Here is a 14952-nt window from a genome sequence, read left to right as displayed (position 1 = left end):
ATTTACCTTTCCATCTATTTTGATATAATTTGCAAATTTGGCAACACTATATTCACTTCCTTCCTCCCTCCAAGTCATTAATATATATAGCAAACAGTTGTGGTCCCAACACTGAGCACTGATCCCTGAGGAACCCATTGGTCACAGCTCACCATCCTGAAAAAGAAACCTCCTCACTCTACTCTCTGATTCCTGCCCATTAGTCAATTCTCTATCCATGCAGATGTACTACCTCCAACACCATGGGCTCTTATTTTATGACAATCTTTTGTGATGTACCTTGCTGAAAGCCAACTGGAGTTCCAAATAGACATATCTATAGGTTCCCCTCTACTCACACCGGCTGTGATTTCCTTGAAAAGCTGCAATAAATTAGTCAGACATGACCTCCCTTTCATGAAGTCATGAAAATTCTGCTTGATTAAATTATGATTTTCCAAATGTACTCCTATTACTTCCTTAATAATTGATTCTGACAATAGATGTTTGGCTAATCAGCCTATTGTCAACCCTTTTCTTGTCTCCTAGGGGACCCCATTTCTGATGAAGGGCATATGCCGAACACATTGACTCTCCTGCTCCTCGAATACTACCTGCTGTGCTTTTTCAGCACCACACTTTTTGACTCTAACTCTCTAGCATCTGCAGTCCTCACTTTCTCCTCGCGGGAAAAGGCTGACATATATAATGCTGCATTCTGTACATAAATCTGGTATTCAATAAAATTTATAATAATAATTGCTATGTAAAAGGATTGGCATCTGGTTCCCTACTTTACCATCTGGCCTTTGAATACATTAACACTCTTCTCCCTGATTGACATTTCTTAACTCCTTTTGCACCTTGAAAATGTCCTTGATCAGATCTCTCATCAAGATCTTAATCTCTCCTCCTAAATGCTGTCTTCCTCACTGAGCGTAGGTTTCTATCATATGCAGTGGTGTCACACATTTCTTTGCATTTTTGCTGCTGTGTTAATCTTATGCTCTTGAGACATACTAAGAATAAATTTTATATCGCTGAATGGGGACCGTGAGAACGATCACAGGCCACCATCGAACTGTTTAGCCTCAATAATAGAAGTGTATGACATGCAAATTTTTCCTGCCAGCACTGAAAAAGAAGCTTTAAGTTGACATTAGGACGTGAAAAGTTTAGAATGAAATAAGATAAGACTCCCTGGGAGATGGCTGTTTGACAACTTTAGCTTGCCATGACAATTTGTGTTTACACATTACATTTCACATATTAAAGTACCCCAAGACAACTCACAAAAATATTATCAGAGATTTAAAAGAGAGATTTCTTTAATAACTTGTTCAAGAGATGAATTTTAAGGTGTGATTAAAGGAACAAAGAGAGAGAGGTGGTGAAGGTTATGGAGTTGTTTGTAGATTAGCATGATCTCTTTATAACATGCAGCTGACTCAAGGACCTAAATGGCCTTCTTCTGTTTCTATGTAACAGAGGAACTTCCTGAGCCTAGATAGCACCTAGACAGGTGAAGGGTGAAGGAAGTTCACCAGACAGGGGGATGCAATGTTTGGATGGTATTGGCACTTGACCAGAAATCCAGAGACCCAGAAGATGTTCTATATTCAAATGACATCACAGCAGATGGTGAAATTTGAATTGAATGATAGCTGGAATTAAAATTCTAATGATTACCACATTGATTGCTCTCAAACAACTTGTTCAGCAATGTCCTTTAGAGAATAAAAACTGCCGTCTCTTCCAGGTCTGGCCTGCATTTGACTCCCGACCCACGGAAATGCGGCTGACACTTAAGTGCCCCCTGCGAGCCACGCAGTAGTATCAATCCACTAAAAATATTTCAAGAAAGGAATGAAAAGAAACACTTGGTGTTGACCTAGGCACTGAAGCAACAATAGCAAGCTCAGCTCTGTCAACATTATGTTTTGAGAGAGGATAAGGAGGTAAGCAAAGAAATGATACATGATACCAGTATCATTTACCACTTTGGTTAAGATTATTTCAGTGCTGTGGTAGAGGTGGCAGCCTGATCACAATATTTACAAAATAGCAGTTACTGTGGTAAAACAAGGGTATGCATTGTCCTCCAGGGTTGATCCTACACTGGGCTTAAAGGTTTGTGGAACAGGTATGCTCCGTGCTTGTGAGGGAGTCCAAGTTAGAGCAGAAACAGGGAGCCTCTGGGGCAGAGGAGCAAACAAAGCAGAGCGGCAAGGCAACGGTGATTGAGATTCATTGGAAGCTTTGGTCCATCAATTCTATTTCTCTCTCCACAGATGAATATTCTCAGCTTTTCAGAGCAGCTGTCAGTTATTTTGCGATGACGATCTCTTCTTCTGATCAATTTGATCCACTTTGTGAGAGTATTGCATAACACTTTGCATTTATGCATGTATTTTTCATTTTGATCCCATAGTTGACCTTTGCTTTTATGAATGTAATTTTATAAGTTAAAGGCGAGCATCAAAGGCTGGCCCTCCAAGCCAGTGAACACAGATGCCACCTGTGACCAACTTTCCAATGCCTAAGCCTTTTTTCAAATTTATTTACAGGGTGTGAACATCACTGGCTCGGCCAATATTTATTGCCCATCCCTGATTGTTAAGGGTCAACCATATTGTTGTGAGTCTGGAGTTTCATGCCTGTAGTCAAGAATGGGTTTTCTTCCCTTAAGGACATTAGTGAACAAGGCTCTTTTTAAATTTAAAATAGTCACCGTTAGACTAGTTTTTCAATTCAAGACTATTCTTTAATGCAATTTGCACCATTTGCTATTGTGGCTTCAATCCCATGATCCCCAATTCCATTGAGTTCTGGATTATTAATTTAATATTAAAGTGTTAATTATTAATTAATTACACTATTAACCATTACACCATCACCTCTCCTATCATCCTTCAAGACACAGAAATAAATTCATGAAATAAAATTGTTAAGGAACAAAACACAAAATTTTAAAAGTATTCTACAAGTACCGTCAGTGCATTGAGTATAGGAGTTGGGATGTGATGTACAGGACATTGACTAAGCCACTTTTGGAACACTGCCTTCAATTCTGATCTTCCTGCTATAGGAAAGATGTTGTGAAACTTGAAAGGGTTCAGAAAAGATTTACAAGGATGCTGCCAGGGCTGAAGATTTGAGCTATAGGGAGAGGCAGGCTAGGCTGGGGCTGTTTTCATTGGCGTGTCAGAGGTTGAAGGATGACAGAAAAATATAGAAAATAGGAGCAGGAGTAGGCCATTGGACCCTTCAAGCCTGCACCACAGTTCAATATTATCATGGCTGATTATGCAATGTCAGTAAACCATTTTCGCTTTCTCTCCATACCCCTTGATCCCTTTAGCCACAGGGGCCATATCCAGCTCCGTCTTGAATATATACAATGTACTGGCTCCAACAGCTTCCTGTGGGAGTGAATTCCATAGGTTCACAACTCCCTGAATGAAGAACTTTTTCCTCATCTCAGTCCTGAATGACTTACTCCTTATTCTGAGACTCTGACCCCTAATTGTGGACTTCCCCAAATCAGTAACATTCTTCCCACATCTAGCCTATCCAATCCCACCACAATCTTAGATTTTTTTATGCGATGTCCCCTCATTCTTCTAAATTCTAGGGAATACAAACCCAATCAATCCAGTCTTTCCCCATATGTCAGCCCTGCCATCCGGGAATCGGTCAGGTAAATCATCGCTGGACTCCCTCAATAGCAAGAATGTTCTTCTTTTGACTAGGAGACCAAAACTGCACACAATATTCAAGGTGTGGCCTTACAAAGGTCCAGAATATAACTGCAGCAAGACATCTCTGCTCCAATCCTCTCACTCTGAAGGCCAGCATGCCATTAGCTTTCCTCAGTGCCTGCTGCACCTGCATGCCAACCTTCAGTAACTGTTCCACCATGACACCCAAGTCTCATTACACCTCACCTTTTCCTAAACCACCATCATTCAGATAATAATCTGCCTTCCTGATTTTGCAATGTAAAGGATGTAATAACTGAGCATTTGGAAAGCGGTGACAGGATTGGTCCTAGTTAGCGTGGATTCACTAAAGGGGAATCATGAAGAAGGGCTTATGCCCAAAAAGTCGATGCTCCTGCTCCTTGGATGCTGCCTGACCTGCTGTGCTTTTCCAGCAACACTCTAATCTTGACTCTGATATCCAGCATCTGCAGTCCTCACTTTCATCTAAAGGGAAATCATGTTTGACAAATCATCTGGAATTTTTTGAGGATGTGATCAGTAGAGTGGACAAGGGAGAAACATCTGGACTTTTGAAAGGCTTTTGACAAGTTTCCAGACATGAGATTAGCAAGGAAAATTAAAGCTCATGATATTGGAGGTAATGTACTGGCATGGATAGAGAACTGGTTGGCAGACAGGAAGCAGAGAGTTGGAATAAACAGGTCCTTTTCAGAGTGGCAGGCAGTGACAAGTTGGGTGCCATGGGGCTCCGTGCTGGGATCCCAATTGTTTACTTTGTAGAGGTTTATAAGTTATGAGGAAAATGAGTAAGGAGAATAACCAAGATCTTTATCGCAGGGTAGGGGAAACTAGGGGGCAAAGGTTTAATGTGAGAGGGGAAAGATTTAAAAGGGACCTAAGGGTTAACTTTTTCATGCAGATGGTGGTGCATGTATGGAATGAGCTGCCAGAGGAAGCGGTGGAGGCTGGTACAATTACACATTTAAAAGGCACCTGGATGGGTATATTAATAGGAAGGGTTTAGAGGGATATTGACAAACGCTGGCAAATGGGACTAGATTTATTTAAGATATCTTGTCAGCATGGACAAGTTGGACTGAAGAGTCTGTTTTCGTGCTGTACAACTCTATGGCTGTCACTACATAAATAATGACATTTGGGATGGCAATATCAACATCAGGTAATACACAAGATAAAATCACAGGCAATGAAAGTGCAACAGCAGGAATGTTAAAGAATTAGTTTGCTTCAATATTTATTAGGGAAACAGACCAGGTGGATGTGACATCAGAACATGAGATTAGAATTGATAAAACTGCTATTAAAATAGAGGAAAATAATAGATTCGGTAAGCTACTGAAATTCATTGAGAATAAAGCCTCTGGTCTGAATGGATTACATCCAATAATTTTAGAATAATCAAGGGGAGCGATGACAGAGGCATGATTACACATCTTTAATTATTCAACAAAAACTGATATTTGTCTTTAACATAATGAAATGTTTCAAGCCTTTCTGCACGAGCATTTTAAAACAAAATGTGACACTGAATCAGAAAAGGAGATATTGGATCGGGGAACACAGAAAGAGGAGTAGGCCATTCGGCCCCTTGAGCCTGTTCTGCTATTCAAAGACTCGTTAGCAAGGTTAGATCGCATGGAATACAGAAACAAATAGTCAACTGGATACAGAACTGGCTCAAAGGTAGAAGACAGAGGGTGGTGGTGCAGGATTGCTTTTCATACTGGAGGCCTGAAACCAGTGGTGTGTCACAAGGATCAGTGCTGGGTCCGCTGCTTTTTGTCATTTATATAAATGATTTTGATGTGAACACAGGAGGTATGATTAGTAAGTTTGCAGATGACACCAATATTGGAAGAGTAGTGGACAGCAAATGACGTTACCTCAGAGTACAATAGGACCTTGACCAGATGGGCCAATGGGCTGAGGAGTGGCAAATGGAGTTGAACTTAGATAAATGTGGAGTACTGCATTTTGGAAAGGCAAGTCAGGGCAGGACTTCTACACCTACTGGTAAGGTCCTGGGGAGTGTTGCTGAACAAAGAGACTTTGGAGTACAGGTTCATTGTTCCTTGACAGGATAGTGAAGAAGGCTTTTGATATGCTTGGCTTGATTGGTCAGTGCATTGAGTACAAGAGCCGGGAGGTCACGTTGTGGCTGAGCAGGACATTGGTTGGGCCACTTCTGGAACACTGTGCTCAATTCTGGTCTCCCTGCTATAGGAAAGATGTTGTGAAACTTGAAAGGGTCCAGAAAAGACTTACAAGAACGTTGCCAGGCTTGGAGGGATGGAGCTATAGGGAGAGGCTAAATTGGCTGGGGCTATTTTCCCTGGAGTGTCAGATCTTTGGAGGAGAAGGGGTGACTTTATAGAGGTTTATAAAATCATGAGGGGTATGGATAGGATGAATAGCCACTATCATTTCCCCAGGGTGCGGGGCATGGTCCAAAGCGATAAGGCATAAGTTTAAGGTGAGAATGGGAAGATTTAAAAGGGACCTAAGGGGCAACGTTTTCATACAGAGGGTGGTGCATATATGGAATGAGCTGCCAGAGGAAGTGGTGCACGCTGGTACAATTACAACTTTTAAAAGGCACCTGTAGGTGTATATGAATAGGAAAGGTTTGGAGGAATATGAGCCAAATGCTGGCAAATGGGACTAGGTTGATTTAGGATATCTTGTCGGCATGGATGAGTTGAACCAAATCGTTTGCTTCTGTGCTGTACAGCTCGATGACTCTATGACTCGATGACATTATGACTGATGTGTAGTCAAATCCCATAAGTATATCTTTGGCCCTTATTCTTTAAAATCTTTGCTTAACAAAAATGTATCTCTCTCAGATTTAAATTAACAACAAATCCAGCAACTATTGCCATTTTTTTTAGATTAGATTACTTACAGTGTGGAAACAGGCCCTTCGGCCCAACAAGTCCACACCGCCCCGCCGAAGCGCAACCCACCCATACCCCTACATTTACCCCTTACCTAACACTACGGGCAATTTAGCATGGCCAATTCACCTGACCTGTACATCTTTGGACTGTGGGAGGAAACCGGAGCACCCAGAGGAAACCCACACAGACACGGGGAGGACGTGCAAACTCCACACAGTTAGTCACCTGAGTTGGGAACTGAACCCGGGTCTCTGGCGCTGTGAGGTAGCAGTGCTAACCACTGTGCCACCATGCCGCCCACAAAGAAGAAGAAATTTCCAAACATCTACCACTCTTTGTGTTTAAAATGTTTCCTAACATCTTTCCTGTGTGGTCTAGCTTTGATTTTTAGGCTATGCCCTCCTAGTTCTAGAAGCTCCAACCAGCGGAAATAATTTATCTCTATCTAACCTGTCTTTTCCTGCTTATATCTTAAAGACTTCAATCAGACCACACCTTAACTTTCTAAATTCTAGAGCCACAAGCTTGGTTAGTTTTAAGGTGTGTATTCAAAGGACAATATGAAGTAGAATGTTGCAGATGTATTAGAGCAGTATTCCAAAACTTGTGACCCTGTTAGCTGAAAGTGAGGCAGTCAACAGTGATAAAGCCACTGCTGTTCAATCACACACTGTTAGTGGAATGCAGCTATCCCAGATAGTTGTGGGGTTGGACAAAACTACAGAAGTAGGGGGCTGCAAAGCTATGGATGGATTCAAAAACAAGAATGAGAATTTTGGATCTTGTCCACTAGTTAACCACATCATCCTGAGAAAGATCCATTTATTCTTAATCTTTGTTTCTATTAACCACAAACATATGCGCTAGTTCTGTATAATGGTCTTCTGATTGGGATGTTATCAAAAGCTTTCCAAAATTACAAATGTGCCACATCTGCTGGTTCTCCTTTATCCATGCTCCAAAATATCCCAAAAGATATCTCAAACATAATTTCACTTTTATAAATTTGTGCTGACTCTGCCCAATTGTAAAGATATTTTCAAGGTGTCCAGTTTTTACATCTTTTATGGCATATTCCAGCATTCTTCCTCCTGATATCATACTAATGGATTTGAAGTCCTCACTGTTCTTTCTTCCTTCCTTCTTAAAAAGTGGGGTTACATTTGCTATTTTCCAGTCTGCAGGAATCATCGAAACCCTACAGTGTGGATGCAGGCCATTCAGCCCATCAAGTCCACACGGACCAATTGTAACAGCATCCCACCCAGACTCACCCTAAACCATATACCAGTCAGCCTGTGTTTCCCATGGCTAATCCACCCAACCTGCACATCCCTGAACACTATGGGCAATTTAGCACAGCCAATCCACTTAACCTGCACATCTTTGGACTGTGCAAGGAAACCCACACAAACAGAGGGAGTATGTGTCAACTCCAAACAGATCATAACCTGAGAGTGGAAGCAAACCCAGGTCCCTGGCTCTGTGAGGCAGCAGTGCTAACTATTGAGCCACCATGTCACCCCAGAATACTGCTAGAATTGATGGAACTTTGGACAATAACTATCAATGCGTCTCCAATCTCTGTAGAGTCATGGAGATGTACAGCATGGAAACAGACCCTTCGGCCCAACCCGTCCATGCCAACCAAATATCCCAACCCAATCTAGTCCCACCTGCCAGCACCCGGCCCATATTCCACCAAACCCTTCCTATTCATATACCCATTCAAATGCCTCTTAAATGTTGCAATTGTACCAGCCTCCACCACTTCCTCTGGCAGCTCATTCCATACACGTACCACCCTCTGCATGAAAATGATGCCCCTTAGGTCTCTTTTATATCTTTCCTCTCTCACCCTAAACCTATGCCCTCATGTTCTGGACTCCCCCACCCCAGGGAAAAGACTTTGCCTATTTACCTGATCCATGCCCCTCATAATTTTGTAAACCTCTATAAGGTCACCCCTCAGCCTTCGATGCTCCTGGGAAAACAGCCCCGGCCTGTTCGGCCTCTCCCTGTAGCTCAAATCCTCCAACCCTGGCAACATCCTTGTAAATCTTTTCTGAACCCTTTCAAGTTTCACAACATCTTTCCGATAGGAAGGAGACCAGAATTGCATGCAATATTCCAACAGTGGCCTAACCAATGTCCTGTACAGCCGCAACATAAACTCCCAATTCCTGTACTCAATATTCTGACCAATAAAGGAAAGCATACCAAATGCCTTCTTCACTATCCTACCTACCTGCGACTCCACTTTCAAGGAGCTATGAACCTGCATTCCAAGGTCTCTTCTTTCAGCAACACCCCCTCGGACCTTACCATTAAGTGTATAAGTCCTGCTCTGATTTGCTTTCCCATAAAGCAGCACCTCACATTTATCTGAATTAAACTCAACTCTTTCTTCATACTCTGGGAAGGAGGTCTCAGATCCACATTGGATTGAAAGATGATTATAACTGAAGTATCAAGAAGTGGAATCAATTTGGGTAGAGATGATAAATAACAATGGAAAGAGGTCATTAATAGAAGTAGGAGCATACAGGGAGAAATAAATGAGTTGTGTAAGAAAATTACCACAACCCCACTAATGGGTGATTTTAATCTACATGCAGAATGGGAGTACCCAGATTGGTCCAGAGAGTCTTGAAAATTAGTTCTTAGAAGGTTTTTTCAGGACAATTTAAAGTGCTGGGCAGGCTTTCCTAGACCTGGTGAAGTACAATGAGACAGAATTATTCAATAACCGTATGGTAATGGAGCATCTAAGAGATAGTGATCACAACATGATAGAATTTTATGTTCATTTTGAAAGCGAGTAGCAAAGGCCCATGGGTCATGTTTTAAACTTAAACAAAAGCAGCTATGACGGATGACGAAGGTGAACAGGGTGAACAGGGAAGTTAAATTAAAACCTGGGACAGTTGTCATGGTGAGTCTTTAAGGGAGATATTTAGTAACTCAGCAAGTGTTTAGCTCAGTGAGAAAGAATGGCTCTTTATTCAAGATATATCATCAGTGGCCGAGTAATAAATTTAACAAAATTATTAATTTGAAAGAAACATGCGCAAATCTTGCATTAGGTCAGAGGAATTGAATGGAATTAAATCGAATGTATTGTCATGTGTATCGAGGCACAGTGAAAAGCTTTGTCTTGCGAACAATACAGGCAGATCACAGAGTTAAGTAGCATAGACAGTAAACAATAAGTAAACAGTGGCAAAAACAAAAGAACAGGTACAGGTGAATGTTAAGAGTTTGTGAATCCATTCAGTATTCGAACAACAGTAGGGTAGAAACTGTTCTAAAAGCAGCTAGTGCGTATGTTCAGGCTTCTGTACCTTGTCTCCAATGGTAAAGGTTGTAGAGAAACATTGCCAGGGTGGGATGGGTCTTTGAGAATGCTGGCGATCTTTCCTTGACACCGGGCCTGGTAGATGGATTCTTTGGATGGGGGGTTGGCCTTTGTGATTGTCCAGGCCGAGTTCACCACCTGAGGAAGAAGATACGTTGTTGGGCCTTTGTATCCAGTGCATCCACATGAAGAGTCCAAGAAAGCTTGTTGTGGATGACCACTCCCATGAGCTTATCACTCTCCACTTGTTCCACTTCTGTGCTGTTAACGTGTAGGGGGGCATGAGTAACATCCAGCCGAAAGTCAACAATGAGTTCCTTGGTTTTGCTGGCATTGAGAGCTAGGTTGTTCTCAGTGTACCATTTTTCCATGTCTTCCATCTCCCATCTGTAGTCTGTTTCACCGCCATCTGAGATTCAACTGACTATGGTGGTGTCATCAGAAAACCTGTAAATGGCATTAGCCTGGTATTTGGTGACGCAGTCATGGGCACACAGTGAGTACAGTAGCAGGCTGAGCAAAGGATGACTAAAAATATAATAAAATGGCAGAAAGCAGAGTATGAGAGAAAGCTAGCTTGTAATATAAACAGAGAAGGTGAGAGCTTCTACAAATATTTGTGTAGGAAAACAGTAACTAAAGTTATTATTGGCTGTCCAGAGACTGGGTCAGAGGAATTAGCATCCAGGATTTATGAAAGTATGACATAAAGATCAGATTTTCTTCTTTCTTTGTGTTGTCAAAGGACTCTGCCCTTAAGAAAGCCCAGAAAATCCCATACATAGCAGTGATACAGTGACTTTGCATAGTCCATTGAGTCTTGGTGAGATTCCATTTGAAATTCGGGCTGAAACCTCATGAGTTTTCAGAGTCGGAGGCTTTTCTGTGCATGTGCTGTAGTCTGAATTATAAGGGGTTGAAGTTCTCTAAAATGTCATCCTTGTCATGTTTCTCGGCTATTGCCAACAGTGGAGAGAGTGGAGCTGCTCTATTGGACACTCATCGGCTTCAAACATGAAGAACAGCTGCTTGCTAAAAAACGCCTGTGGAGCTATAACCCCAGCACGACCCAGCAATACAGACAAGAAGGGGAGAATGAGCAATAAAAGTCTTCATTAAGTTATCACAATTGCTATTTGGTTGGAGAATTTGAGCTACAGGGAAAGGCTGAATAGGCTGGGGCTGTTTTCCCTGGAGCGTCAGAGGCTGAGGGGTGACCTCATAGAGGTTTTCAAAATCATGAAGGTCATGGATAGGATAAATAGACAAAGTCTTTTCACTGGGGTGAGGGAGTCCAGAACTAGGGATATAGGTTTAGGGTGAGAGGGGAAAGATGTAAAAGAGACCTAAGGGGCAACTTTTTCATGCAGAGGGTGGTGCGTGTATGGAATGAGCTGCCAGAGGAACTGGGGGAGGCTGGTACAATTACAACATTTAAAAGGCATCTGGATGGGTATATGAATAGGAAGGAATTCGAGGAATATGAGCCAAGTGCTGGGAAATAGGACTAGATTAGATTGGGATATCTGGTCGGCATAGACAAATTGGACTGAAGTGTCTGTTTCTGTGTTGTACATCTCTATGACTCTCTGACTCTATTAGAATAAGAAGACTCTCTCAATGACATGATCACACTATGTTTTGCCCACACTGTGGCTGTCATGAGCAAGTGCTTTGGTTTTCAGCATAATCTACACATTTTCTATAATAATTCAGGCATGCAGCATTGTAAACAGTTTTGCATCTACGATGGCTGATTTTCTGCATAGGTCGAGACACCTGGTGGACTTTAGCATTTTTCCTTGTTTTTTGATTGTTTTGATTTTGACTTACACACATAATCCACAACCACCTGATGAAGGAGCAGCACTCCAAAAGCTAGTGCTGCAATTAAACCTGTTGGACTATAACCTGATGTTATGTGATTTTTAACTTTGTGCTCATAATTCAGGCTGGCGTTATGTCTATGCAGAACGGAGGGAGTGTTGTGTCACTGAGGTGCCATCTTTCGGATGAGCTGATACACTGAAGCTTGATTGCCCTCTTGAATGGACACAGAAGATCCCACAACACCAACTCAGGAAATACTATTAGTGGAAGAAGAAGAAGATGATATTCTTAAAACTAAAGGCAAAGCCACGATTTCGAAGCTCCTTGGATGCTGCCTGAACTGCTGTGCTCTTCCAGCACCACTAATCCACAATTATTTTGTCCACGATGTGGCAACAGGTTATTGAGCGAAACAAAGTTATAAAAATGTGGGAGGTTGAGATCATGCAAATATTTCAGCATGAGGGTGAGAATATTAAATTGCAGGCATTGGGGAAGCACGTCAGTGTGCATATGTGTAAGACATGTGCAGTGCTTATAATCACAAGATAGAGCATAGGTAGCACTTGGAATTAAACATAAAGATCTTCTAATCTGTGCAGCTCCGTTCCGAGTTGTCTTTAGCAGCTACATTCTACAGAGTGTGGAAGGAGGAATGTTTGTTAGTATTAATCTCAAAGGATAAGTTTCATTGTTTGGAATCTTTTGCACAGGAAACAACCCAGTGAAATGGAAGGATCGAGTCATAGGGTCAAGCAGCATGGAAACAGACCCTTCAGTTTCCATGCCAAATATAATCCCAAACTAAACTAGTCCCATCTACCTGCTCTTGGCCCTCCCTTCATGTTTTTATCTGTCTTTCAAACATTCTAATTCTACCCACATCCATTACTTCCTCAGGATGTACATTCCACATGCAAACCACCCTCTGTGTAAAATATTTGCACCCGATGTATTTTTTAAATCTCTCTCCTCTCACCTTATAAATGTGTCCTCTAGTCTTGAAATCCTCCATCCGAGGGAAAAGACAACTACCATTAACTCTATCTATATATTTCATTATTTTATTAACTTCTGTAAGGTCTCCATTCAACCTCCTATGCTCCATTAAAAGAAGTCCCTGTCTTTCTTTATAGCTCAAAACTTCCACATGCAGCAACATCCTGGTAAATCTCTTCTGAACTCCTTCCAGCTTAATAATAACTTTCTTATAACTGGGCAACCAGAACTGGACACAATATTCCAGAAGTGGCCTCACCAATGTCCTCTAGAGCTTCATCATGACTTCCCAACTCCTCTACTCAAAAGACTGAGCAATCAAGGGGAAATCTTCCTTCCTTTCTGCCCTATCTGTGCTCTTCATGATTTTATACACATCCATCATGTCCCACTCCCCGGTTTCCTCTGCTTAGAAATTAAAATAATTTTTCAAAGTAACAGAGAAACTTGAGCAAGTTTAGTAAAAGTATCTCAATAATGATGATTTTTCTCTCCACAGGTATTACCAGGCCTAATGCGCATTTTCAATATTCAGTACTTTAGATTTCCAATATCTTACCAGTATTCTCATATTCAGTCCTCTGTCTTTGATTTGTAAATTCTATTTAGTACAGTTGTTGGGATAAAAGGACTCATTTTATCTATCAGTTAGAGTAAGGCTGGAGTGAGAAATAACCACAGTTCCAGGTCCAAACAAATTTGACCTCAAAACATTCTTGAGTCAACACTTACGTTACACATGAAGAAGAGCCTTTGGAAAGCAATCATTGCTTGTGGAGCCATAGCTTAGCGTCAACGTCTGATTTCAGAAGTAGAGTGGCATGGAGGAAAAAATACAAGGAAAGAGAAATCAATTAACAGCAATGAGTTATTCTTGGAAATTATTATTGGAATTCATTTCTGAAATTTTATAGCACATTTAACTAACCAATGACAAAATCTAGCAAACTGTCCCAGAGGCACACTTATTGAATATATAATATTGAGACATACAGGTACAGATACAAATCTCAAACAGGCTGATAGTTTTGTTTTTGCATTGGATGTGGATATCATTGACAAGGCCAGCAGTATTCACCCATCCTAACTTCTAAAAGACTTCCCAAATCTGAAACACAAAGGGACTTGGGAGTCCTTGTTCAGGATTCCCTTGAAGTTAACATGCAGGCTAATTTGGAAGTTAGGAAGGCAAATGCAATCTTAGGATTCGTTTCAAGAGGACTATAATACAAGAACACAGATGTACTGCTGAGGCTCTGGTCAGACTGCTTTTGGAAGATTGTGAGCTGTTTTGGGCTCTGGATCTAAGGAAGGATGCACTGGCATTGGAGGCAGTCCAGAGGAGGTTTAAAAGAATGATCCTGGGATGAAAGGTTTGTCATGTGAAGAGCAGTTGAGGACTCTGTGTCTGCACTCCATAGAGTTTAGAAGGATGATAGAAGATCTGATTGAAACTTACAGTGGGGCATGGGGCTGATGGGTTTGGAGCTGTTTCCACTACTGAGAGAGTCTAAGATCTGAGGGCACAGCTTCAGAGTGAAGGGACAACCCTTGAGAGCTGAGATGAGGGGGACTTTCTTCAGCCAGCAGTAGTTAATCTGTGGAACTCAATGCCACAGAGGGATGTGGAGGTCAAGTCATTGAGTGTTTTTAAGGCAGGAATAGATAGGTTTTTGATCCAAGAGGAGATCAAGGGTTATGAGGAAAAGGCAAGAGAATGGGGTTGATAAACATGATCAAATTCCAAACAGACTCAATAGCTGTCAGCTGAGAATTGCTATTTTAACTGTGAAGAACAGCTTATGTTAAAAAGACAAAACAAAAGATAGATGGGAACTGGTCTGGAAATATAATGCTGGTTAAGTACAGCCATTGTGCTCTAAGAATACTATAGATGAACCAGCTATGAAGATGTCATAATGCTTATGGATTAGCAACTGGTTGAATGTTGACTCGGTCAATCAAGGGGTACTGGTGCTGGCCAGCAAGCCCCCGAGACTGTTGTAAAAGAAAAAGAAAGCAAATGGGTGAACTAGTTTTAACCTGGTTTTGGGCAGGAGGCAGTGCTGGTTTTGAAGCTGCCAGACATTTTTCTTTATTTTGCTCTATCTAATCATTCTCCAGTTATTGACTTGTTGAA

General features: G+C 41.5%; 1 protein-coding gene across 1 annotated transcript in view; it reads right to left on the bottom strand.

Moving 5' to 3' along the window:
• The window catches only part of LOC140481149 (E3 SUMO-protein ligase ZBED1-like), an 87205-nt gene that overhangs the window by 55046 nt on the left and 17207 nt on the right, over positions 1 to 14952 (bottom strand). Inside the window, exon 2 of the mRNA XM_072576902.1 lies at positions 13545 to 13611. The gene's annotated coding sequence lies outside the window, so the exon portion shown is untranslated. The remainder of the gene's footprint in view (positions 1 to 13544; positions 13612 to 14952) is intronic.

This window comes from Chiloscyllium punctatum, chromosome 9 (assembly GCF_047496795.1).
Source record: "Chiloscyllium punctatum isolate Juve2018m chromosome 9, sChiPun1.3, whole genome shotgun sequence".
NCBI classification, from domain to species: Eukaryota; Metazoa; Chordata; class Chondrichthyes; order Orectolobiformes; family Hemiscylliidae; genus Chiloscyllium; species Chiloscyllium punctatum.
Note: the sequence above shows the minus strand (reverse complement) of the source record. Positions and strands in the feature narration are given on the sequence as shown.